Consider the following 24,932-nt stretch of genomic DNA (forward strand, 5'->3'; position numbering starts at 1 on the left):
CAGACCAATTTCCTTGGTGAGCAGCTTGTATAAGATCGTTTCTCCAGTATTGGCGAAAAGGATGAGTAGTTTTCTTACTGATGTGATCGGAGAGAATCAGTTCGCTTTCATTGCTATTAAGCAAATTGCTGACTGCAGTTTGATTGCCAATGAAGTCATTGACGGGTTATCGAAGAGTAAGAAAGAAGCTGTGTTGATCAAGGCAGATTTTAACAAAGCTTATGATACGGTTGATTGGAAGTTCTTAAACATGATTCTCAAGAAAATGGGGTTCGGTAGAAGATGAAGAAATTGGGTTCATTTTTGTATTTCTACTCCTTCTATTGTCGTCCTAATTAATGGTTGTCTGTCAAATAGTTTCTCAATCAAGAGGGGTCTCAGACAAGGCTGTTCGTTATCGCCGTTGCTTTTTAATATTGTTGGCGAGGCGCTCAGTGGTATGATAAAGAAGGCTTCGGTTTTGGGCCTCTGTCGTGGAGTGGAGGTTGGGTCCGGTGGCTATGTTGTATCACATATTCAATTTACTGATGATCTGCTTATTTTTCCGAATCAAATATGGCATCAATTTTAAATTTTAATCGATTGCTAAAAAGATTTGAAGTGGCTGCTGGTTTGAAAATGAACATGAATAAAACAAAGCTATTTGGTATCAATTTGGAAGGTGGTACAGTTAGGAGTTGGGCTGATTTGATTCACTGTGGTTAGTCAGAGCTTCCGTCGACGTACTTGGGCTTGCCGTTAGGGCATCCGAAGAATTCAAAGTCTCTCTGCCAACCCATGTTGGAAAAAGTCAAAAGTCGGCTTCAAAGCTGGAAAAGTAAAATGCTTTCATTGGGTGGAAGGTTAACTCTTATTAAATCGGTTCTAGTTAATTTGCATGTGTACTACATGTCAATTTCCCTATTCCCAAGTCTATTGCTGATATGATTAATAGATGCATAGCGAATTTTGTTTGGAATGCTAAGTCCGATAAGAGTATTCATTGGATTAAGTGAGATAATATATGCAAACCGAAATCTCATGGGGGGTGGATATATTTGATGTTAAAACCAGAAACAATTCCTTACTTAATAAATGGATTTGGAGGTTTAGTGTGGAAATGATAGTTTATGGATGAAGGTAGTTGCTAAGTATAATTATGATCAAGATGCAATCATTCCAAAAGCAGTAAATATTAGAAATTCTTATTGGGTGTGGCGTAATAAATGAATTCGTGTGGGTCTTTGGAGTTTGTTTTCCTTGCCGATTTGAGGTGTGTTATGAGCAATGGGAATAAGATCGATTTCTAGTAAGATTTTTGGACTGAAAAATGTCCTCTTCAAATCGTTTTTCTGAGAATTTACAATTTAGCAGTTAATAAATGCGGAAAAATCAAGGATTTCGGATGTTGGGTTCAAGGTAGATGGGAATGGAAGATTGTCATGAGAAGATCATTTTTCGAATAGGAAATTCCAATATGGAGCGATTTCAGGTAGGTTTTGGATTGAGCGGTTAGTGTCGTTCAATGTCCTGATAGAGTCATCTGGTCGGGGACGCAGGATGGTATTTACAATACGAAAGCATTTTGTTTTAAAGTGGCTTCTGAAGGTAAATTGGGTGATCCAATTTGGAGACTAGTTTGGTCTAAATTTGTTCCGCCTAAAGTTTCCGCCTTCGTGTGGAAAGCAGTGCACCTTAGATTGTCGGTTATGCTTGAGCTAGTTAAAAGAGGTGTCATTTGCAGTGATCAATTTTGCTGCCTGTTTTGCAAAATTGAGCCGGAAGCGATTAATCATGTTCTCTGTCATTGTGTTGTAGCATGGGCAGCTTGGCATCGTTGGTGTAGTATGTGGAATGTAAACTTAGTGTTTCCTAAGAATTTGAGTCAATTGTTAGAGGTTTGGTTTGCTCAGAGTATTAGGAGGAGAGTGCAGGGGCTATGACGCATTGGTTTTTTTGGTTTGATTTGGATAATCTGGTTATGTAGAAACAAAACCATATTTAATGGCTTTTCTTTTTCGGCAGATCAGATCTATTATAAAGTTTTGCTTCAGATAGGGGTCTGGGCGAATTTCTTGTGGCCAATGTTGATTCCAGTGGTGAATGATTTTGTTCGAAATACTGAAGCAATCGTTCGTGGTGTATGTTAATGGAGTTCCATGGTGCCGAGTTAAGGTTTCGAAGAGCTTGCAAAGGTTGGTTTTCATGGTCACTGTTATGTAGTATTATGTAATTTGCTGTTTGGTTAACTTGTATGTTGTTTTGCTCGGCTTTGTTCCTAGACAAAGATGGTGTCTGTCACTTATGGTTATTTAGTTTTTTAAGATGTTAGGCTGGGTTATATCCCATGCTATGATGTACATTGTTGTTGTATGCTCTGGTTCACAATTGGCTCTGTCCCACCCCAAGGTACACTCTTTTTCCTCCGACTAGGATTAAAGAGGTTTTTTAATAAGGTCCTTAGGGTGGTTACTTTGTTATTCTTTTAATACAAAGTACTAAAGTGTAGATATGGAATTAAAATGTGTGTATTGGAATCTCAAGTGTAACTTTATTATTACTATCACTAAAGTAGTCACATTTTTCTTTATTTTCCCCTACAATCTCTAATCTCTGTTGGTCTGTATTTAACTTTTAGATAAATTATACATATGATCACTTAACTATTGTCCCTTTTCATTTTAACCATTGATCTTTTAATTTTATCAATCATATCACTTAACTATTTAAGTATTCCAATCAAGTTACGAGTGGTTAACGCTTAATAGGGAGGCTGACGTGGTTAAAAATATTGATATAATTACACATTTTATCAATTTGATCCTCATTTTAATTTAATTCGATAATTTATTTAAGTACACTACTGTGTTGATTCCTACGAGTATCTAAAATGTCGTACCGGAGAGAACCGATGCCTTACTGAGATTCCAAAATCCCTCCACGACGAGGCAACAATACAATTGGAGGTGGAAGTGGATCCACGGGTTACCCTACAGACTTTGATTTGAATAATTAATTTTGTATAATTTTCTGTACAAAAGGCATGAAATGTAATCAATGAAAAACTATCACCTAGTACTAACACAAGCTTAGTTTTGCCTATTCTTTAAAGAAATAAATAGAACATCAAATGTATACTCCTAAAAAACCTACTTGTTTCCTCTACAATGTTCTTTCTTTACAGTACACAAAAGGAAAACTTGGGTGCAAAATGTGTTTAATCCGGTCACCTTGATTGTTCTTCTCACGGGGACTTGACATTCACCATGCAAAACGATTCAAACCGAGGCTCTATTAAGTCTACTGCTTCATCATCAAGGACATGCGAACTCCGATCATTGGAACTCAAAAGAACCAGCCTCTCCATACACTCAGCAGGAAGGGTTCCTATATGTTTGCTGAAAATTCCAATATCACTCGTGCCTGATGGCAGTGAGCTCTCTGCTGACTTTGATGTAGTCGGCATGTGTTCCCTGTGCCGTATAAATCCTCGATTATGGTTTGATGTCTTTCGAGAAGAGCTTCATTCTTCATGTTATGGGCGGATGACATCTGCGCAGTTAACAAACCATGCAACATTATTGGCAAGTGGCAACCCTCAGAGTATGAGGTGCGTTGTTTAGATATCATTGGACTGAAACTAGTAGTTTCACTGAATGGTACTGCATACCATTGTTAAAACTTACTATTTCAGTCTCGAGATTGTTATGTGATAATCAACTTCTAAATGGATTTAAAAACATTACCTGGTAAAAGTTTACAGGAGTATTTCTTCTTTTCGATTTATCTGATGCAATAGTCGAAAGGATTTGCACAACCTCACTCATTGTTGGTCGAGCATCGGGGTCCAACAGCAAGCACTCCTTTGCTAGGTAAGCCATTACCTGCATCTCTTCTTCTGGAAAATTCCCTTTTAAACGCGAGTCCGGTAACTGCGAGGTCACTCTGTTACTATCCTGTAAACGAGGGGTAGCCTGAATGGGACAAAGTATGGACAAATGTTTTAAGAATAAAATCAACCAACATAGATATGTTAAAAGTCAAATAATTTAGGCACCAAATGGTGCTTTGTCAAAGTCAAAAATTAGGCACCTAATTTTTGTTGAAATTGGGTAATGGGATAATTAATTTTAGTCATTGTAATTTAGGGTATTTATAAGATTAGTCCTTAAGTTTCAACTATAAATACCCTAGCTCATATAGCTTCAAAATCATCCCAAAGCATTCTAGCTTTCTTCCAATACTAGAGAGATTTTAGAGAGTTTCTTGAGAGTTGTTTTCTACTTTTTATCTAGAGAGAATTATCATTGTTTTCTCCTTGGTAGATCGAGAGATGTTGTAATTCATATTTTCTCATAGTAAAATTCTTCTACCGTTGCCCGTGGTTTTTACCCTAAATTTTTAGGGGTTTTCCACGTAAATTTTGTGTCTCTTTTATCTTCATTTTTATTTTCTCAAATTATCAGTTGCGATTTTGCTCTATCCGATAGCCGTCTTCTGCAACAATTGGTATCCGAGTTAGATTAGAGTGTGTAATATCTGCTTATTGTCTTTGTGGTTGCCACCAAAAGGTGGATCCTCCAACATAAGAAAATAAGAAGTTATTACCCATTCTTTGAAGGTTCTAGAGAAATATTCACGATAGTGAAATAGTGGGAGCTATCCGTAAAAGAAGCTATGGCAACGAAATTTGATATTGAAAAATTCAATGGGAGAAATTTCTCATTGTGGAAATTGAAAATGAAGGCCATCATGAGGAAAGACGGTTGTCTAACAGCTATCAGTGAAAGACCGGTGGATTTCACAGATGACAACAAATGGATCGAAATGGACGGGAATGCTATGCCAACTTTTATCTAGCATTAGCAGATGAAGTATTGTCAAGCATCGAGGAGAAGAAGACAACTAAGGAGATATGAGATCATCTCACCAAATTGTATGAGGCCACATCACTGCACAATAAAATTTTCCTTAAGAGGAAATTGTACACTCTCCGGATGCCAGAATCTACTTCAGTGACGGAGCACTTAAACATGCTGAACACTTTATTTTCTCAACTTACATCCTTAAGTTGTAAAATAGGAGAACAAGAACGTGATGAACTTCTACTTCAAAGTCTACCGGATTCGTATGATCAACTCATCATCAACTTGACAAATAATAATATCACCAGTCTAGTCTTCGATGACGTTGCAGCTGCTGTTCTACAAGAAGAAAATCGGCGCAAGAACAAGGAAGACATACAAGTAAATCTGTAACAAGCAGAAGCTTTGAAAACGATGAGAGGGAGATCAACATAACGTAGCCAAAGCAGCAGTCACAAACATGGTAGATCGAAGTCAAGAAGCAAAAAGAATTTAGAGTGCTACCACTGTGGAAAGAAGGGTCACTTGAAGAAGGATTGTTGGAGTCTAAATAAAAACTCCAATCCACAAGGCAATACCGCAAACACTTCAGATGATGGAGATGCTCTATGCTGTGAAGCGTCAACCACCGTGGAAGGTAGAAAACGATTTGCAGATATATGGCTCATTGATTCGGGAGCAACATATCACATGACCTCAAGAAGAGAATGGTTCCATCATTATGAACCTGTCTCATGAGGATCTGTGTATAGTTGCAATGATCATGCCTTAGAGATCATTGGTATGGGAACCATGAAATTAAAGATGTATGATGTAACAATTAAAGTTGTTCGAGATGTGCGGCACGTGAAAGGCCTGAAGAAAAATTTATTATCCTACGGATTGTTGGATAATAATGCTAGCAAGATTGAAACACAGAAATGAATCATGAAGGTGTTCCGTGGAGCGCTTGTGGTGCTGAAAGGCGAAAAGATAGCAGCAAACTTGTACATGTTGAAGGGAGAGACTTTGCTAGAAGCATAAGCCTCTGTTGCCTCATGTAGTTCAGATTCTGTAATGCTATGGTATCAGAAACTTGGACACATGTCAGAACAAGGAATGAAAGTCATTGTGGAGCAAAAGCTACTTCCAGGCTTAACGAATGTATCACTTAATTTGTTTGAGCATTGCATAACAAGTAAGCAGCACCGGTTGAAATTCAACACATCAAATTCTAGAGGCAAAAATGTTCTAGAATTGGTTCAATCTGACGTATGGCAAGCACCAGTTACATCCCTAGGCGGAGCAAAATACTTTGTCTCATTTATTGATGACTACTCCAGGAGATATTGGGTGTACCCTATTAAGAAGAAGTCAGACGTGTTTTCAACTTTCAAAATCTTCAAAGCGCGGGTGGAACTTGATTCTGGAAATAAGATCAAGTGTTTCAGAACAGATAATGGAGGAGAATACACAAGCGAAGAATTTGATGACTTTTGCAGGAAAGAAGGCATCAAAAGACAATTCACAGTGGCAAACACTCCTCAACAAAATGGAGTGGCAGAGCGGATGAACAGAACCTTGTTAGAAAGAACAAGAGCAATGTTGAAGGATGCAGGCCTAGAAAAATCATTCTGGGCAGAAGCAGTCAATACCGCCTGTTATTTGGTGAATCGAGCTCCATCAACTGCAATAGAGCTGAAGACACCAATGGAGATGTGGACTGGTAAACCAGCTGATTATTCAAACCTCCATATATTTGGAAGTATTGTGTACGTGATGTACAACTCCCAAGAAATCTCAAAGCTGGATCCAAAATCCAGGAAATGCAAATTCTTGGGGTATGCTGATGGAGTCAAGGGGTATCGCTTGTGGGATCCCACTACCCGCAAAGTGATCATCAGCAAGGATGTTATCTTTGTAGAGGATAAACTACAAAGAAAAGAAGACGATGATAGCACTGAAAAGTCAGAGACTACACAGATAAATATGGAAAAGGAGTTTGAACGAGGAGATTCTTCTGAAGCAGAACCAGCACATGATGAACAAGAACCAGAGAGTTCTGAAGCACCAACAACTCGTCAATCAGATCGTGTGAGAAGACGTCCCAATTGGCACTCAGATTATGTTATAGAAGGTAATATTGCATACTGCCTTTTAACAGAGGACGGTGAGCCATCAACATATCATGAGGCAATAAACAACTTAGATGCTTCACTGTGGATGATGGCGATGCAAGAAGAAATTGAAGCCCTTCATAAAAATAATACATGGGACCTTGTGACACTACCACAAGGAAGGAAACCAATTGGTAACAAATGGGTCTTCAAAATCAAGCGAAATGGTGATGATCAAGTTGAGAGGTATCGTGCAAGACTGGTGGTCAAAGGATATGCTCAAAAGGAAGGTATTGATTTCAATGAAATATTTTCTCATGTGGTTCGACTAACAACAGTTCGAGTAGTTTTGGCAATGCGTGCTACATTGGACTTGCATCTAGAGCAACTAGATGTTAAAACAGCTTTTCTTCATGGAAATCTTGAAGAAGAAATTTATATGCTCCAGCCTGAAGGTTTTGAAGAAAAAGAAAAGAAGAACTTGGTTTGCAGGTTGAACAATCTCTGTACGGTCTAAAGCAGGCGCCGAGGTGTTGGTATAAGAGATTTGATTATTTCATTATGTGCCTTGGATACAACAGACTTAATGCAGACTCTTGTGCTTATTTCAAGAGGTCTGGTGATAACGATTTTGTTATTTTGTTGTTTTATGTGGATGACATGTTGGTTGCAGGACCCAACAAAGATCATATTGAAGAATTGAAGGCACAACTGGCTAGGGAATTTGAAATGAAGGACTTGGGATCAGCAAACAAGATTCTAGGGATGCAAATTCACCGAGACAGAAGTAATAGGAAGATTTGGCTTTCACAAAAGAATTACTTGAAGAAAATCTTATCACGATTTAGCATGCAAGATTGTAAGCCAATTTCTACCCCTCTTCCTATTAACTTCAAATTATCCTCCAGTATGAGTCCTAGCAGTGAAGAAGAGAGGATGGAGATGTCTCGAGTACCGTATGTATCAGCAGTGGGAAGTTTAATGTTCGCTATGATATGCACAAGACCAGACATTGCACAAGCAGTGGGAGTGGTTAGTCGATACATGGCGAATCCAGGCAAAGAGCATTGGAATACAGTAAAGAGGATCCTGAGATACATCAAAGGGACCTCAAATGTTGCATTATGTTATGAAGGATCAAACTTACTAATCAATGGGTATGTAGATTCTGACTATGCAGGGGATTTGGATAAAAGCAAATCTACTACAGGATATGTGTTCAAAGTTGCTGGTGGAGCTGTAAGCTAGGTTTCAAAATTACAGTCAATTGTGGCTACATCCACAACAGAGGCAGAATATGTAGCAGCTACACAAGCCAGTAAAGAAGCAATTTGGTTGAAGATGCTATTGGAGGAGCTTGGGCACAATCAAGAGTATGTCTCTCTGTTTTGTGACAGTCAAAGCGCCTTTCATCTAGCAAGGAATCCAACATTTCATTCAAGGACAAAACACATACGAGTTCAGTACCATTTCATTCGTGAAAAGGTGGAAGAAGGGACAGTAGATATGCAGAAGATCCATACCAAAGACAACATAATAGATTTCATGACGAAGGCGATCAACGCTGATAAATTTACCTGGTGTCGACCCTCCTGTGGCCTGTCAGAAACGTAAGCAACATGAAGGTACAAGGTAGAAAGAATGGTGTGAAGATATGATTATTCCAATCAAATCTTCAAGTGGGAGATTGTTAAAAGTCAAATAATTTAGGCACCAAATTAGACACCAAATGGTTCTTTGTCAAAGTCAAAAATTAGACACCTAATTTTTGTTGAAATTGGGTAATGGGATAATTAATTTTAGTCATTGTAATTTAGGGTATTTATAAGATTAGTCCTTAAGTTTCAACTATAAATACCCTAGCTCATATAACTTCAAAATCATCCCAAAGCATTCTAGCTTTCTTCCAATACTAGAGAGATTTTAGAGAGTTTCTTGAGAATTGTTTTCTCCTTTTTATCTAGAGAGAATTATCATTGTTTTCTCCTTGGTAGATCGAGAGAGGTTGTAATTCCTATTTTCTCATAGTGAAATTCTTCTACCGTTGCCCGTGGTTTTTACCCTAAATTTTTAGGGGTTTTCCACGTAAATTTTGTGTCTCTTTTATCTTCATTTTTATTTTCTCAAATTATCAGTTGCGATTTTGCTCTATCCGATAGCCGTCTTCCGCAACAAGATAGTTGCATTAAAAAGAGGAGATATAATAACATGAAATGGCTACTTTACCCAGATAACAAGACTTTCTTCTCTATTGTTCGATTTGTGGATGGGTTGCCGACCGGTGATCAGTTCCAGAAGAACTACACCAAAACTAAAAACGTCCGACATAGGCGAGGCTTTTCCAATAATTGCATATTCTGGGGAAAAATAGCCAAAGGTTCGCTGCATTCTTGCTGGAGAACTCGAACAGCTGGGAAGTCCATCAGCTCTAAAACGTTTGGCCATACCGAGATCAGTTATCTGAACATTTTCAGTACTTATGTCAGAAATCAATATATACACCAACAGGTGAGAAATTAACATATGTTAGATTTCTAAAAGAAACCATCCTTACTTTTGCTCTCCAGTTCTTGTCCAGAAGAATATTTGTAGATTTCACATCTCTATGCAAAATTCTAGGAGCCGCGGCTTCATGGAGATATTCCAATCCCCTTGCAGCATCAATAGCAATCGCGACACGAGTTTCCCAGGACATATTCTCGCCCAAAACTCCATCCAAGCAATCCCTCAAATTACCATTAGGCATGTATTCGAATACCAGCAGTCTCTCGGCATGTTTCCCACTGAATTCTGAACAGTAACCAAGCAAGGGCATCACGTGACAGTGATGTAGCCTTGACAACAGCTCGACCTACGCAAAACAACACTGTAAAATACCTGATTGCATTTTGTGAAGATCTGTTAAAAAAGATGGAAAATAATGAGAGTTTTCATTAACCAAAAAACTTTAGACAAAAAAAGGCAAGTTGAGATTGAACCTCTGTTGAAAATATGGAATCTGCATCAGCGCCTCCTCCTTGAATTTTAAGTCGCTTGACCGCAACAATTCTTCCATCCTTGAGCTGGCCCCGGTACACATAGCTACTTCCCCCGAATCCTATTAGATTGGAATTGGAGAACTTATTGGTTGCATTTTCCAGTTCAGAGTAGGCAAACTGGCAAATGGTTCTAAGCACAATCCCCGTTTTGCTCCAACAAAGGAATGACACGTTTTGAAAGCATCCTGAAAATAGACAAGTCATCGTGCTTTAAATGTCCAAACCGAATTCAGAATTCAGAATTCAGAATTCAGAATTCAGAAGTCAGAATGCAAGGTTCAAAAACAAAAAAAAATCAAAATGGCTGAGAGTTTGTAATCGAATCACAATTGAAAGCAAATGAAGTTCATTAAAAAGGGCAAGTTCATAACATGTTAAAGCTTATATACCTGCAAAAGGTTTAGTAGGGAAGCTGATGTTAACCTTAGTTTCTGATGCTGATGAAGTTTTGTGACTTATTAAGTTGGTAGCACTGTTGCAACTAGTTTCTTTATCGGACGAGAATACTTCCAGTTGGATGGGGCACTTTGCGCATTTGACCTTCCGATAAAAATAGCATGTTAACGAGGCAAGAAATGCCAGCGTCGTGAGAATCACACAGAGTAAAAGAACAATCACAACAACTCTGTGTTCTTTCTCGCGGGTGCCTCAGGAAGAGATCCTGTCAAAATGTACAATTATGTGCCACTAAATAAGCTCCTAATGCTTTATCTGAGCACCGTCCAATTTATTTGATTAAAAGGCTATAGTACCACAAATGAAAGATATTATGAAATGAAATGCTAGACAAAATTGTATAGTTGATAATACATGTAGCAGTTGAACTATCGAATTCTTCAAAAATAACATATATCATCAGAGTTGGAATAAAATACCAGCAGTGCAGTTGCAGGCAGTAAAACAGATAGTATTATGATTGTCAATTGCTACTTTGGGGAATCCATCAGTAGCACACATACATTTCCACCTATCTCCATTTGGTTCAACTGCCACATAGGATGCCACGCAATTTGATGTTTTAGATACAAAATGATAGTAATAGCTCCAAAAAATGCCGGACATTACATAAGCACGAAGCATTCAACACGATAATACTCCAAAAGTTGTGCATTAATTTGGGTAGATTATACGACAACTAAGTCTACTTTGAGATTTAATAGTAGTTAAATAGAATAGAAATAGCAGAAAACTTATACGAAATTAGTTTAAAAATTCAAAAAGAAATCTACCAAACGAATATTGCATACCTGAACTGCAATCACAGGATCTAGAACAGTTAGATTTAAGAACATCACTTTGTTTTCCTGGATATACGGAAGAGCATTTGCATGTCCAGTTCCTTTTGCCAGATGTATTGGAAAACTCATCTGTCATTAAATGATCACAAGGAATTTTGGCTAAGCAACGATTGTATAAATAGCAAACAAAACCTTGGGCATGCAAAAGGTAAACTTTACTGTAAGGAAATCTCCAGGCAAAACCAACTCAGTTACAGTAACCTTCCATTGGAAGCCTGCAGGCCATAGTTTAAGATATATCAAACTATGCGGCATCCGGCACCCAGGACTTCCATGGTAACATGGTATTCTAACCAAATTTTAATTTTAAAAAACGGGGAGATAGAGAGTGAAACTCAGAGAGAAGACTCACCGCAAAGACCTTGTTGAATCCAAATAAAGGTAACGGTGGGTGTCGAATCCAACAAATAATAATACCTGCTTTTAGAAATATAAATTGTAGTAGCGATAAGCAAGGTCGAATCCATAGGGATTGAGTAGACTTATTTTAATGAAAATTAAAGCAAAGAAAAGGGTTGTGAAATTAAGAAAAATAAAGAGAAAAAACAATTATAATAAACTAAGAATTTAGAGAGATCAATATCAAGCAAATATCCAACTAAAGGTATAATTTCATAATTGGTTCAGAGAATTGATCATAGATGCAATGATAAAATCTTCTACTCTTCACTAAATTGGTTATGGTTATTGAGAAGCTCTAACAACCTGTCTCTCCTTAGTTTCTCGATAATCAAGAGAAGCTCTTTGATTATTTCCCTTGTTAATGAACAACCCTAGACAAGCTCTTAAGATTTAATCCACCAACAGTATTAACCACTAGAGGGACCACCAATTCTAGCCAACAAATACACAAGCTCGATTCATTTAGACTAGGTTATATATCTTCATAACATAATCAAAATCAACTATGTTACTTTACCACTAATATTAGAACGTTTAAACAATTACGGATTTAAAGTTCTAAATGGCAATTTATCAACTTGATAATTGAACAACGGGCCCTTTGCACAATCAAGCAAGACAATAATTCTTAATAAGAATATAAAATATATAAATAGCAAAGAAGTAAAAGAACAATGAAAATTATTTAGATCTCACAATCATTGAAGAACCAAAACTTCAATTATCCTCCAGTTGGAACAAAAGTATTTAGTTACTCATAATTGAAAGAACACCAAAAGAAAAACTTAAAGAAAACTTAATGAAAGACTTGATGCCCTAGCTCCCCTTTTATAAGGATTTTCCTACTCTAGATAAGGAAGTTTCCCTTGAAGAAAATCCCACAAAAATAGGAGCTTTAAATGCCCTCATCCTTTTCTAAAGATAAGAATAATTCAAAAGAGTCTTTCAGCCGTCATTAAACTCTTTTTCTCTTATAAATTCGTAACCCTAATTTAGGGTTGTAAGGATGGTAAGGCGCGCCCACACCTTAAGTGAAGACTTCTTCTGCGATAGCTCAGGATGAATAAGATGTGCCCACGCCTTATGCGAAAACCTCTTCTGTTCTTGCCAACTTCTTGAATTCTGATTTTTCTTCCTTAATTTGGGGATTTTGTGAAGATCATGCTAATCATTAGATTTTGAACTTGTTTTATCAAAATCTTCAACCTAATCCACAAAATACGAAATATAATCAAAATCCGTGATTTAAGCAATTTTAGTTATTCAAATATGAGGAAAATATCGTAGAATATATGTCTAATATGCATCTTATCAAATTCCCCCACACTTAAACCATTGCTTGTCCTCAAGCATACAATAGTTCAAATTCATAACTCTTCTCGATATCAATCCTTCTTCTTCCTTTGCTCATCCTTCCACAATCAAAATTGTTGAAAACATTTTTGTGTTTCGATATAACAAATTAAGATTAAATGAATTTTAAGATTTTACAAATGATTTTCTAAGTATATTCGATTTAATTAATCGAATATCAAATTATTACTCCAAGTCTTTCAAGTTCAAATTCAAACCTTACTAAATGTGTAAAATTGTGTTTTATACTTAATATATTTTTGAAACAATTTTCAAAAAGTATTTTGAACCAAAATCAAGCCTAAAATCAATTTTTCAGAGTGATGCACCGATGCACCAATCCATGCATCGATGCACCATGAATTAAATTGAACATCGAATGTATTTCATGCATCGATGCACATACCATGCACCGATGCACCAGCCATACATCGATGCACTCTGGCTATTTTGAAACATCGAATGCACTTGATGCATCGATGCACTCTTAGTGCACCGATGCACTGAGAGTCCAACAGTCAAAACATTTGAATTTTACACTGATGCACCGATGCACCTAGGGTATGCATCGATGCACTGACGCTCCCAATTGAATTTATTAATTGTTTTCACACTTAAACGGCTTTATTGACTCCACTAAGCATCCCCAACGTTCATAATAATTTGAAGGTGTATTTAAACAAGTTTTGAAGCCATTGATCAAAAACAAGAAAGATGAAATCATAGAGAAACAAGAGAGAAAGCATCAAACATCAAGTTTGTGCAAACCAAGCCAAATTTCCTTTCAATATTCATTTTGCTTTTAAGAACACAATTTGTGCTCAATTGTAATTATCTTTGAGTGTTCTTATCTTGTTCTAGAATTGTGCAAACATATTACCTTGTGAGGTTTTCCTTATAAGTTTGCGAATTTGTGTATTTCTCTTTGAAAAAGAGTGTGCTCAATAATTGGGGTATAATTCTTGAGGGAGTTGTAAGGTTACTCTTTGTCCTCAAAAGAAAGAACAAATTAGTAAATTTGTTGGAAAATCCTTAGTGTGGATAGCTAAGGTAGTGGACGTAGACTTTGGTTGAGAAAGTCGAACCACTCTAAATCGTTGTGCAAATCTTTTCAATTTTCTACAAAAGATTCCACCAAAATTTTAATTGTCAATTCACCCCCTCTTGGCCGATTCCGTCGATCGATTAACTCAACAATTGGTATCAGAGCCTCACTCATCTAAAGGTTTAATCGCCTCTTGAGTCGATTCGAGAAGAGTTACATCGATAATCAAGTCATCAATGGCCTCCACTTCAAACGTCGACTCTGGTCTCGATTCGATGCCCGTCAACAAGCCTCCTTTCTTCAATGGAGCTAACTATGCCTATTGGAAGAATAAGATGATGTATTTCATTCAAGCAAGTGATATGGGAGCATGGAATGTTGTAGAGGATGGATATATCAAACCTCTCACTCTTCCAAGATTGTGGAGTGAAGAAGAGATAAGAATGTTCCAGCTCAACTCCAAAGCCATCCATATCATATTTTGTGCTCTTGGACCAGATGAATATGGAAGAGTTTCATCTTGTACAATTGCCAAAGAAATATGGGATAAACTACAAGTCACTCATGAAGGCACCGACGAGGTAAAAGAATCTAAAATAAGTCTTCTAACACATAGCTATGAAAATTTCAGGATGAAAGCAAATAAAGATATCAAAGCTATGACGGATAGATTCTCAACTATTGTCAATGGTCTCAAATCATATGGAGAGATCATTCCTAACGAGAAGCTTATGAGGAAGTTAGTTTACTCACTTCCAAAATCATGGCAATCCAAGAAGACGACAATCATCGAGGCTAAGAACCTAAAGTCCTTAACTCTTGAAGAGCTAATCGGTTCTCTCCTCACTCATGAAATGATGCTTGAAGATGAGGTGGACCTCGATAAGATTGAAGAGACACCAAAGGAGAATGAGAAGAAGAAAAACATTGGAGTTGCTCTCAAATCCACAAAAGATGAGAGTGATTCGGATGTATATGACGATGATGAGGAAATGGCATTGTTTGCCAAACGGTTTAGAAAAATGATGAGACCTTACCGAGGAAGAAAATTCAAACGAAATGAAGGCCTCAAAAATGAACCAAAAGAGAAGGATCTGATCATTTGCTATGAATGCAAAAAACCGGGGCATGTTAAATATGATTGCCCACAATTGAAGAGAAAATGGTCAATCAAAGAATAAGCACAAGGCTCATGTGGCTACATGTAGCGATGAAGAAGGTTCTGATGAAGAGGAACAAGAAGTAGCAAACTTGGGCTTGATGGCATTCGGGGAAGATTCTAAGGTAACCTCTAATTCATATGATTTTGATGATTTATCTTATGATGAGCTATTAGAGAAATATAATGGGTTAGCTTCGGATGATGAGAAATTGTTTTTAAAATATAAAAATTATATTTCAAAATTGAAAAATGAAAATAAACTCATATCCAAAACCAACAACGATCTTGAAAGTAAAATCAATGATTTGCAAATAAAACTAGAAGAGTTTGAAAAGAAAAATTTGGATTTACAAAATTTACTTTCAAAGGTCAATGATGGTCATCAAAAGAAAATTAATGATCTTAAAGCTTCTTTTGATAAAGTTGGAACAAAACGTTTTGAAAAAGGAGAAAATTCAAAATCCAACTTTGTAAGAAAGAGTTTTAAAAACTATAATTATAGAGGTCCCCGAAGAACCTCTAATGAAAACATCATTAGAAGTATATGGGTTCCTAAAGAGCTCATTACTACTAAAGATAAGGATATCCTACACAAATGGACACCTAAGGAGACTAGGATTTTGGAAACTAATGAATATGGACCCAAAAGAATTTGGGTACCAAAAATCAAAAATTAATCTATGTTTGTAGGAAAATGAGCATTGCTACAAGGCACGGGAAACAAATTTGTTGAAAACATTTTGATATTTCGATATAACAAATTAAGTTAAATGAATTTTAAGATTTTCCAAATGATTTTCTAAGTATATTCGATATAACTATTCGAATATTAAAACATTACTTCAAATCTTTCAAAAATCATTTTTAATCCTTACTCAAGTGTAAAATTAAGTTTTAATCTTAAAACAATTTCAAAATAAATTTACAAAGTATTTCGAACCATTTCAAAGCCAAAAATTCCAGATTGCTCAGAGGGAACCGATTCCCCCCTGAATGGTTTGGATCTGAGAATTCCAGTATGCTCGGAGGGAACTGATTCCCCCCAGGGGGTACTGATTCCCCCCTTGTATAACGGTCGAAATATTTGAATTTTACACTTAGGGAACCGATTCCCCCCCCACGCTCCAAGTTATTTTATTAATTGTTTTCACACTAAAACGGCTATATGGTCTTCACTAATCATCCCCAACATTCAGAAGTGATTCAAGATGTATTTAAACAAGTTTTTAAGCCTTTGATCAATAAGAAATCATAGAGAAACAAGAGAGAAAGCATCAAACACCAAGTTTGTGCAAATCAAGCCAATTTTCATTTCAATATTCATTTTGCTTTCAAAGAACACCATTTGTACTCATTTGTAATTATTTATGAGTGTTCTTTTCTTGTTCTAGAATTGTGCAAACATCTTACCTTGTGAGGTTTTCCTTGTAAGTTTGCAAATTTGTGTATTTCTCTTTGAAAAAGAGTGTGCTCAAGAATTTGAGGTATAATTATTGAGGGAGCTGTAAGGTTACTCTTTGTCCTCAAAAGAAAGAACAAATTAGTGAATTTGTTAGAAAATCCTTAGTGTGGATAGCTAAGGTAGTGGACGTAGACTTTGGTTGATAAAGTCGAACCACTCTAAATCGCTGTGCAATTACTTTCAATTTTCTGCAAAAGCTTCCACCAAAATTTTAATTGCCAATTCACCCCCCTCTTGGCCGATTCCGTCAATCAATTAACTCAACAATTGGCATCAGAGCCTAACTCATTTGAAGGTTTAATCGCCTCTTGAGTCGATTCGGGAAGAGTTATATCGATAATCAAAGTCATCAATGGCCTCCGCTTTAAACTTCGACTCCGGTCTCGATTCGATGCCCGTCAACAAGCCTCATTTCTTCAATGGAGCTAACTATGCCTATTGGAAGAATAGAATGATGTACTTCATTCAAGCAAGTGACATGGGAGCATGGAATGTCGTAGTAGAAGGATACATCAAGCCTATCACTCATCCAAGATTGTGGAGTGAAAGAGAGACAAAAATATTCCAGCTCAACTCCAAAGCCATCCATATCATTTTTTGTGCTCTTGGACCAGATGAATACGGAAGAGTTTCATCGTGTACAACCGCCAAAGAAATATGGGACAAACTTCAAGTCACTCATGAAGGTACCGATGAGGTAAAGAAATCTAAAATTAGTATTCTAACGTATAGCTATGAAAATTTCAGGATGAAACCAAATGAAGATATCAAAGCTATGACGGATAAATTTTCAACGATTGCCAATGGTCTCAAGTCATATGGAGAGATCATTTCAAATGAATAGCTTGTGAGGAAGTTAGTCTACTCCCTCCCAAAATCGTGGCAATCAAAGAAGACGACAATTATCGAGTCTAAGGACTTAACGTCCTTAACTCTTGAAGGTACCAATGAGGCCACTCCTCACTCATGAAATGATGCTTGAGGATGAGGTGGACCTTGATAAGATTGAAGAGACACCAAAGGAGAAGAACAAAAACATTGGAGTTGCTCTCAAATCCACAAAAGATGAGAGTGATTCGGATGAAGATGACGATGACGAGGAAATGACATTGTTTGCCAAACGGTTCAGAAAAATGACGAGACTTTACCGAGGAAGAAAATTCAAACGAAATGAAGGGCTAAAAAATGAACCAAAAGAGAATGACCCAATCATTTGCTATGAATGCAAAAAATCGGGGCATGTCAAATATGATTGCCCACAATTGAAGAGAAAGGGTCAATCAAAGAATAAGCACAAGGCTCATGTGGCTACATGGAGCGACGAAGAAGGTTCCGATGAAGAGGAACGAGAAGTAGCAAACTTGTGCTTGATGACATTCGGGGAAGATTCTAAGGTAACATCTAACTCATCTGATTTTGATGATTTATCCTATGATGAGCTATTAGAGGAATATAATGGGTTGGCTTCGGATTATGAGAAATTGTTTTTAAAATATAAAAATGATGTTTCAAAATTGAAAAATGAAAATAAGCTCATATCCAAAACCAACAACGATCTTGAAAGTAAGATCAAAGATTTGCAAATCAAACTAGAAGAGTTTGAAAAGAAAAATTTAGATTTGCAAAATTTACTTTCAAAGGTCAATGATGATCATCAAAAGAAAATTGATGATCTTAAAGCTTCTTTTGATAAAGTTGGAACAAAACGTTTTGAAAGTGGAGAAAAATTGATGATCCCAAAGAACCTCTAATAAAAAATTGTTAGAAGTATATGGGTTCCTAAAGAGCTCATTACTACTAAAGATAAGGATATCCTACACAAATGGATACCTAAGGGGACTAGAATTTTGGAAACTAATGAATATGGACCCAAAAGAATTTGGGTACCAAAAATTAAAAATTAATCTTTGTTTGTAGGAAAAGGAGCATTGCTACAAGGAACGGGAAACAAATTCAAACTCATGGTACCTTGATAGTGGATGCTCAAGACACATGACCGGAGACAAAAGCCGATTCATTAAGCTTAACGCCAAAAATGGAGGAGAAGTGACTTTTGGTAATGATTCAAAAGGTCACATTGAAGGTATTTGTACTATTAGTAATACCTCTTCCATACAAATTAAGAATGTTTTATATGTGAATGGATTAAAGCATAATCTATTAAGTATTAGTCAATTTTGTGATAAGGGATTCAATGTCATGTTTGATATTAATGGTTGTAAAGTCATTGACATTGCATCTAATCAGATTATGCTTTTTGGTCATAGAATAGGAAACATATACATGGTGCATTTAGATTCTACTGATATGACTAATTTGTGCCTAGTTGCTAAGGATGAACATGATAGTTGGTTATGGCATAGGAGACTAGGACATGATAGTATGAGTGTTTTGCAACGGCTAATTCAAGGTGATTTAGTTCGAGGGTTGCCTAAGCTTAAATTTGATAATGATAAAATCTGTGATGCTTGTACTAAAGGAAAACAAAAGCAAATTTCTTTTAAATCCATTAATGACGTATCAACTAGTAGAGTATTACAATTGATCCATATAGATCTTTTTGGGCAAACTAGGACTACTAGCTTGGGTGGAAAACAATATGCATTTGTCTTGATAGATGACTATTCTAGATATACTTGGGTTCTATTTTTAAGTACTAAAGATGAAGCATTAGAACAGTTCTTCACGTTTTCAAAAGTAATCCAAAATGAAAAAGGTTACTCTATAACTAGTGTTAAGAGTGATCATGGAACTGAATTTGAAAATCTTGGATTTACTGAATTTTGTAACTCTAACGGTATTAGCCATAATTTTTCAGCACCTAGAACCCCTCAACAAAATGGAGTTGTTGAGAGGAAAAATCAAACTTTAGAAGAAATGGATAGAACCATGCTTTGTGAAAATAATTTGCCAAAATATTTTTGGGCGGAAGCCACAAATACCGCTTGTTATGTTATAAATCGAGTAATGATTAGGCCAATTTTAAAGAAAATTCCATATGAACTTTTCAAAAATAAAAAGCCTAACATTAGTTATTTTCATCCTTTTGGATGTAAATGTTTTGTTTTAAACAACGGTAAAGAGAACCTTGGTAAATTTGATGCTAAAAGTGATGAAGGAATTTTTCTGGTTTATTCCTTAAATTCTAAAGCTTATCAAGTATTTAATAAAAGAACTATAGTTGTAGAAGAGTCTATACATGTTTTCGATGATAATCCCTTTCCGAGGAAGGATTCTTGTGTGAATGATAATGTAGGTGTTATAAATACAAATGACGTTAGACATGACGTTGGAGAACCATCATCAAAGGAAGAAACAAAAAAAATGAGGAAACTCATGATCCTTTTGAGAATCCAACCATTGAAGAAAGGGAAGTATCTTATCCATGAGAGTACAACTATGTCAAGAATGGTGAAATTATAGGTGATCCATCCAAAGGGGTAACAACTCGATCTTCTCTTAGAAATATTTGTAATTATGTTGCATTTATCTCATGCATAGATCCTAAGAATATTAAAGAAACATTAAATGATGAACATTGGATTATGGCTATGCAAGAAGAGTTAAATCAATTTGAGAGAAGTAAAGTATGGACATTAGTTAAAAGGCCTAGTAATAAATCTACTGTAGGTACTAGATGGGTATTTAGGAATAAGCTTGATGAGAGTGGTAATATAGTGAGAAACAAGGCTAGACTTGTTGCTCAAGGGTATACTCAAGAAGAGGGCATAGACTATGATGAAACATACGCTCCCGTAGCTAGGATGGAACCAATTAGAATGTTATTAGCATTTGCATGTTTTCATGAATTTAAATTATATCAAATGGATGTTAAAAGTGCATTTTTAAATGGTTTTATAAAGGAAGAAGTGTATGTGGAACAATCTCCAGGTTTTGAAGATTCAAAATTTTTGGACCATGTTCTTAAATTGACAAAAGCTCTTTATGGTTTAAAACAAGCTCCTAGAGCTTGGTATGAAAGATTGTCAAATTTTTTAATTGAAAAAGGTTTTTCAAAAGGGAAGGTTGACACTACATTGTTTTTAAAGCATAAAGGTAAAGATTTATTAGTAGTTCAAATTTATGTTGATGATATAATATTTGGTTCTACTAATGATGTTCTTTGCCAAGAATTTTCTAAGCAAATGCAAAGTGAGTTTGAGATGAGCATGATGGGGGAGCTCTCATTTTTCTTGTGACTCCAAATCAAGCAAAGAAAAGATGGCATCTTCATCAATCAAGCTAAGTACGTCAAAGATATACTCAAGAAGTTTGGACTGGAAAATAGGAAACCTCATGACACTACAATGAGCTCTTCAACAAAGTTTAACTTAGATGAAGGAGGTAAATGTGTAGATATTAAATTATATAGGTCAATGATTGGATCTCTAAAATTATGTTTAGTGTTTGCTTATGTGCTAGATTTCAATCATGCTCTAAGGAATCACATTTACTAGCTGTTAATAGAATCTTTAGATACCTTAAAGACACTCCTAGTTTAGGACTTTGGTATCCTAGAGACTCTAGCTTTAGCTTGCATGCTTTTTCTGATGCGGATTATGGAGGATGCAAATTAGATAGGAAAAGCACCTCCGATACTTGCCAATTCCTTGAAAATATGCTAATTTCTTGGTTTTCAAAGAAACAAAATTGTGTTGCATTATCTACTACTAAAGCCGAATACATTTCAGCTGGTAGTTGTTGTGCACAAGTTTTATGGATGAAACAATAACTTTTTGATTATGGAATTGAAGTTGGTACCATTCCTATCAAGTGTGACAATACTATTGCTATTTGTCTCACTAAAAATCCCATCCAACACTCTAGAACTAAGCACATTTAAATAAGACATCACTTCATTAGAGACCATGTCACTAAGGAAGATGTAGTTCTAGAATTTGTTGATACTTTGCACCAATTAGCGGATATCTTTACAAAACCTTTAGACAAGGAAAGATTTTGGACACTTAGGAGAGAATTAGGTTTGACCAACCTATTTTCACTTAGTGTTTAAAATAATTTTAGCACTTTTAATAATAAATGAAAAATGCTTATAATAGCAATTTTTGATTGCATTCATTGCTATTAGTTAGGGGGAGTTTATGATTCTTGATGACAAATTAATTTTATGTTCAAATATCGTTTAAAGATTAATTTAATTGTTTGAACATGATTAATTTTCAATATATGAGTTGCCAATACCACTAGAGGAAATTAATTTAGCATTTTGGGTGTTTAAAATCGGATTTTAGCATTTTGGTGCAGAGGGAATCGATCCCCCCATGAGGGAACTGATTCCCCCTTTGAAGGGGAACCGATTCCCCCACAGGGGAATCGATACCCCCTGGAGTACTGGTTATAACACGGGTAAAACCTCAAAAATCTTCAAAACCCTCTTCTTTTCTCTTTGCCGCCTATCACCCTCTACACTCTCAAATCTCCATCTTTGCCTCAAATCAACGTTTTTAATCGGAATTCACTTCAAATATCATCTTCTAAACCTGTTGCAATCATCAAAAACGTGCAAACTTCATCTAATCTCACTCAAATCCGAAATCCTTCAAGGTATTTTTCAAAAACTTCTATTACATCAATTTATGAACATAGAACTAGTTTTAATTAGTTCTAGGATGAACTTTAGAACGGGCATTGATTGTTTAGTGATTAGAAACTAGATATTACAGCTAATTTCATCAAAAACACAAGAATTTTCCAAAAAATTTTAAATTTTTGAAATAAAAAAAATGTTGATTTTCAAATTATTGTGTTTTGATTGAATTATGTTGTTGTTATGAAAACTATACATATATTGTTTCTCAAAACCGTATTTTTCAAAAGTTTTCAAAAACTTTGCCCATTAGGATTGATTTAGAGAACCTTGAAATATTGAGGACTCAATTGAGTTTTGGGATTGATTGAATTGCATACATGTGTTTTCTAAATTGCAGGTTATCCATTCTATTCTGATTTCCTAAACCATGTTCAATCCTAAACGTGCTAGGTCATCATCTAGTCGCTCACACCGTCAACCAAATCCACCTCCAAATCCTCAAAATCCAAATCCTAATCCTAATCCCATTGATCCTAATTTGACTATCCAAAATTTGTGCTTCAATCATCCTGGTCCTAGAAATCATCGTTTTTGGTATTATCAATATTTCGACTCTTACAAAATTAGAGAAGAACATATTCCTTCTCGTCAAGCTATGTTAGATATTAATTTTAAATATCTTCCTCTTTTACAAGAGTGGAAATTTGACAAACTTTTTGATCTTGAACCCATTGTCTACCATCAACTTGTTCATATTTTCTATTCTAATGCCGTTTGTGTTAAAAACCAAACTGAAACTGAAACCATAGGAATTCGTTCCTACCTCCTAGGATAATTCTTATATATTGACTCGGCTTACATAGCCAATACATTCGGATTAGATAATGATGGTATTTCAAATGAAAAACAAATCTTAGGATCTCGTTATAAAAGAAGGGATAGTGCAAGTGTCTTAGACCTTCATGAACGTTTTCTTCATCTAATAATTTCTTGGTGGTTTCGACCATCCGGAGGTCGTTATTCTACTCTTAGAGCCTTAGATATTCGGTGGTTACATTGTTTCGAAAACAATATTAAAATAAACCTACCTCATATTATTTTTGCTGAAATTGTTGAAACCGTAAATCTTGTTCCTAACAAGAAACTATGTTCATCTCTAGTTTACGGTTGCATTTTGAGTAATCTATTTTCCAAAGCTGGGCTTAGAGTCGGTCTAGATGCCGTTTTTTCCCTTAAGAAACAAATTAATCTTCTTTCCTTAACAAGAGCGGGATGGATAAAGGATAAGGAAAACGGTTAATGGGTTCGATCTTATGCAAATACTCCGGGAGCTAGTTCTTCACGAGCTCCACCAGAAGCTAATGACGATCCCTAGCTTGAGCAATTAATGCGAGATATCGATGAAGCCGAAGATGAGCCTGAGCAGCCCAAAGAGCAAGCACAACAAATACATCAAATGCCTCCATATTTTCAATCCTTTATGGAGATATTCGATTTCCGATATGCTACCATGGATTCGCGCTTTACTTTTATAGAGTCTCATTTATCCACAATGGGAGCTAAACAATTAGAAATTCTTCGGGAGATACGTGCAAACAACGAAGCAACCAACGTGCGTATTAATGAACTCACTCACGAAATGACCGCTATGCGAGCTCGTTTTCCTCCTCCTGGTCCGGATATGTGATTCTGTGCTTAGCTTTAAAACTTTGAACTAAACGATTATTGCTTCAACTTTTTGGATTGTTTGATTTTGTGACTTTGGTTTTGTTTGGATGTTTGAATTTGTGGATTGATTGATTTTGAATTTGTTTGGATTTATGGATGATGTGAACTTATATATTTGGTGTGATTTATTCATTATTGCATCATTTACATAATTTTAGCAATATGACCAATTTTGTCATGTCACATTAATTATGAATATTGATTATGGAACTAATGGTTAACGTTTCTCTTGCTTGTGATCTTAGCAGCTTAAACTATATATAATCAATTGGCTAAATAATTTCAAAACCTTGTTTAAATTCTTTAAAATGTCTTTTTGATTTAACAAAAAGGGGGAGAAGTGTTAAATGTGTTTTAAATGATAAATGGGAGAAGTGTTAAATGTGTTTTAAATGATAAATGGGAGAAGTGTTAAAGTAAGGGGGAGTAATTTCAAAACTTGATTTCAAAATCTTAAAATTACTAAAATGTTTTGTTATATCAAAAAGGGGGAGATTGTTGAAAATATTTTGATATTTCGACATAACAAATTAAGTTAAATGAATTTTAAGATTTTCCAAATGATTTTCTAAGTATATTCGGTAATAACTATTCGAATATCAAAACATTACTCCAAATCTTTCAAAAATCATTTTTAATCCTTACTCAAGTGTAAAATTAAGTTTTAATCTTAAAACAATTTAAAAAAAAAATTTACAAAGTATTCCCAACCATTTCAAAGCCAAAAATTCCAGATTGCTCAGAGGGAACCGATTCCCCCTGAATGGTTTGGCTCCGAGAATTCCAGTATGCTCGGAGGGAACCGATTCCCCCCCTTGTATAACGGTCGAAATATTTGAATTTTACACTTAGGGAATTGATTCCCCATAGGGGGTACCGATTCCCCCCACGCTCCAAGTTGTTTTATTAATTGTTTTCACACTAAAACGGCTATATGATCTTCACTAATCATC

The 24,932-nt window shown here is 35.7% G+C and overlaps 1 protein-coding gene and 1 pseudogene across 1 annotated transcript in view; both read right to left on the reverse strand.

Annotated features, from left to right (window-relative positions):
- LOC120142298 (cytokinin riboside 5'-monophosphate phosphoribohydrolase LOG1-like) overlaps positions 1 to 7,414 on the reverse strand; it is a 32,366-nt gene extending 24,952 nt beyond the window's left edge. Inside the window, exon 1 of the mRNA XM_039157030.1 lies at positions 7,400 to 7,414. The gene's annotated coding sequence lies outside the window, so the exon portion shown is untranslated. The remainder of the gene's footprint in view (positions 1 to 7,399) is intronic.
- LOC120142296 overlaps positions 3,168 to 24,932 on the reverse strand; it is a 31,649-nt pseudogene continuing 9,884 nt past the window's right edge.

This window comes from Hibiscus syriacus, unplaced genomic scaffold, assembly GCF_006381635.1.
Source record: "Hibiscus syriacus cultivar Baekdansim isolate YM2019G1 unplaced genomic scaffold, ASM638163v2 tig00110821_pilon, whole genome shotgun sequence".
In the NCBI taxonomy this organism is placed as follows: Eukaryota; Viridiplantae; Streptophyta; class Magnoliopsida; order Malvales; family Malvaceae; genus Hibiscus; species Hibiscus syriacus.